This window comes from Brassica oleracea, chromosome C6 (genome assembly GCF_000695525.1).
Source record: "Brassica oleracea var. oleracea cultivar TO1000 chromosome C6, BOL, whole genome shotgun sequence".
Lineage (NCBI taxonomy): Eukaryota > Viridiplantae > Streptophyta > Magnoliopsida > Brassicales > Brassicaceae > Brassica > Brassica oleracea.
In genome coordinates this window covers 16,110,284-16,114,297 of record NC_027753.1, presented here as the reverse complement: position 1 = coordinate 16,114,297, position 4,014 = coordinate 16,110,284, and positions in this window count along the sequence as shown.

Below are 4,014 nucleotides of genomic sequence, written 5' to 3'. Positions count from 1 at the left end.
AGTTAGGATTTTGTTTTTAAAAAAGAAAAAAATTTTAATTGGTTAAAATTAGAAAATATATATATACTATTCTTAGAAATCTCTTTTATTTTGGATTTTAGGAAAATAAAAAGTTATTTTCACATAATGCCAGTTTTTATTGACAAATTCACAAATCTAATTTTTTTAATTGACACATGTCACAATCATATGAGATGTTAATTTTGGTTTATATTTTTTTTTAACACAAAATTATTAAAAACTAAAGTTACTTAATTATAAAAAAAATAAGATTATTATTTTTATTTAGAATTTTAAAAAGGGAATTAATTATTTTATAATTGGTTTTTCTTTTAGATTTTTATACAAATATTATTCTTAATAGAAACAAAATATGTTTATTATTTTTTCTTATACACACAAACACATATTCATCATATTCACACATACTCATGTACGACAATAACATCAAAAATAAAAATTATGGTAGCATCATAAAAGATAATATGGATAATAAAAAGTGTAGTTGCATCAAGAAATTAAAAGCAAATATTCAGGTAATACTTTCCATGTAAATACTATAGTGTTTTGTAAAAATAATATGCGGAAGATTGAACCTAAATATAGATGTGAAATATTTGTAGTTTTATTTTTCATAATTTTTTAACATACAATATTATATATTAAAACAGAAGTCACAACCATGATTCATGTGTAATTTTTAAAAAATGGACCTAATGGATCTATTAGAAAGTCATGTTACATTTAATATCTAATCTTATCATTTAAATTTTTGGCATATCAGAAATTTTTATTGGGCTATCAATAATTTGATTTAAACAATAAATGATCTATTAGATTTATAGATAGTATAAATTAAATAGATATAATTTAATGTTGTAATATTATACCTCTATATGCTAAATATTTAAATATTTGTCGATGTTAACTTTTAAAATTATAAAGATTTTTTTTTTAAATAAGAAAAATCATATTATCTAACAATGATTAATCTTTACTACCTTAAACAAATTTTAAACTATATAGCTTATTTTAAAAATTAAACAAAAACTAAATGTTTATTATTTAATCGATAATATAAATCTATGAAGCGAAAATTTTAATTTTTTTAAAAAAACTTTCTAAATTTGTGAAATGTTATAATATCTTTGAATATGACAATAAACCAATATTTTACTAATCTTTATATATATAGTTACGATTTTAATAATAAAATAATAATCCGAATATATATATATATAAGAAGCAGTGCCATCTTAAAAATTTAATGACCTAAAGGCTTTTTATAAGTTTTTTCTCAACTTTTATTTATTCCATTTCCATGAACTAAATAAAAAATTGTGGTATTCAAAGAAAAAAATTAAAAATGAGTTTTTGTGTATAAATTAGATTTTGTTAATAGAAAAATTGAGAATGGTGTAAGTTAATTTTTTGTTCTTATTGTATTTAATTTATATTTAGTTAATCATACACATTTTTATTATAATTTCACCAACTAATTGATATTTAACAAACAAAAATAGACTTTTTTAATTAGTAAAATAACATAATTTTTTTTTTGGACCTATGGACCCATGGCAATTGCCCATGTTGCTATGGGTTAGAGCCGACTCTGAGAAGAAAATACAAATACATGTGAAAGTTTGAAACAATCTATTCAATGAAAAAAATATAGAGTAAACTTATTATGTTTTAAAAATTGATAGACACATATATATTATAACATATACCAATTTAGAATTAAAAACACAATATTTATATAAAAATAAATGAAAACAAAAACTCAAGCGGTTGCGCGGGTCGAGATCTAGTTATCTATTAAAAAAAGTTAGTTACTTATAATAAAATAATAAGAATACTTTTACAATTTTATTTTAATTAGGCTTTAAGAAAAGTAATATTATTTATTTAAAGGTTAGTTTTTCTTCATGTTTTTATTAAATAATTTATTGTATTGTAGGATTTTACAATTCGTTTTTGTTTAACATTTTTTCTTAAAAGTTAATATTTATCTTTTATAATTCTCTATTTTTAGTATCTTTTAAAACACACATTATAATAAATAATAATAATAATAAGACTATTAAATAATATTTAAAATTAATTTTTAAGAAAAATCTTTTTTATTATTTTAGTATATATATATTTTTGATTATTGATATACTTTAACACATATCACATTTTCAAATATATAATTGACATTGTGACAATCATGTTAATTACCAACTTTGAGGAAGCAAACTTTTTATAAATAATATTAATAATAATAATAATAAGTCTATTAAATAATATTCATAATTAATTTTTAAGAAAAATCATTTTTCTTATTTTAGTATATATATTTTTGATTATGAGATAGTTTAACACATATTACATTTTTTAAATAGATAACTGACATGTGTCACTTTCATATTAATTAACAATTTTGAAGAATCAAGATCAATATAATCTTTTATGATTTTATTTCATTAAATTTTTAGAAAAGTACAATTATATTAAATCAATTGTTTTCAAATCTATTTTTTTAGGATTTTGAAAAAGGAAAATTTCTAAAAATAATACTACTAAATATTTTTAAAATTTTGTTTTTACTATTAAATAATTTTTAAATGTATTTTTTACAAAATTTATTTTTATTATCTTATTATATATATTTTTAATCATTATATATTTAAACACATGTCACAATATTAGAAAGAAAATTATTATAAAATAATATTTTGGTTAGGATTTAAAAAATGAAAATTACTATTAAAAAGGAAAATTACTATTAAATAATATTTATATTTACTTTTTAATAAAATTCATTTTTGCTAATATTTTAGTATATTTTTTTTAATTATGAGATAGATTAACACTTGTCACAATATTAAAATATATAATTGCCAAGTGTCACGATTATGTTAATTAACAACTTTGAAGAACCAAACTTTATATAAAAAGATATTCTTGCTAAAGAACTATTTATTCTAAGTTTTCTTTTCTTCATCTTAATAAAACATCAAGTTTTAAATTTAAAAATTGTTCTTAGATATACATAACATGTTTGCACAATCTCTAATCCCCCTCATAGAGTGGCTCTCATCGCTGTCATAGCTCCCCTCCCATGAGCTCTAAAACGCGATAAAAACCCACTTAGGATTAAATTGAGAATATTTCCAACAAATAATTACAGTTTACTCAATTTTTATGGAAGATAAATGGAAAAGAAGATAAATGTAAAACTTACAAGATAAACATGAAGATTGAGGTGATAAGGAAAAATTTCGTAAAAGGATAGACTCGAATCAGGGGCAAAAAAGAAAGGTCGGACGACCTTGAAGGCATATATAAAAAGAGCCAAGGCGAGGAGCACGTGAGACAAAAAAATTCACATCAAACTTAGCACTTGGACCAATTTATGCAGTTTTCCATTTACGACTCAACTAGGTCTTAAAGTCTTAGGTGATTAGAACTATAAAATACGCTGGCAGCTCTTGCGGCGGAAGCTTTTTTTACCTGTTGTAACGCTCATACGCGGATTTGGAATAAGATCATTTATACTTTGCTCTTTATTTCAATTTATTTTACTTCGTCTGTTTTTATCACTTGGCGTTGGTTTAGCAGATTTCAGGAACGTCAAGGAAAATAAAGGATTCTTTGCTTTCCTCTATTAATTGAAAATGACAGTGCGAATTTCGGTTCCCACGAGAGTGCTCTATAAATGTTTTACTTTCTAAACCGAACATAAATTCTGTTATAAAATATGCTTAAGTAAGCTACAAATTATTCAAGAAGGCGCCATTTTAATCCAAGGAAGTTCAGGAGTAGCACCAACAAATTCAGATCCAAGGAAGTTCAGCAGTATCATCTATATTATTAAAAGAGAAGTACCCATTTGAAAATGTTTTTACTTTATTAATTAAATTCCCTTTTTTTACTTGTATTTTTCAGTTGCATTTATGAAATATCCTAAAACGAATAAAAATGTTTAATTTATTACTTGTCTTTTCAGTTACATTAATGAAATATGCT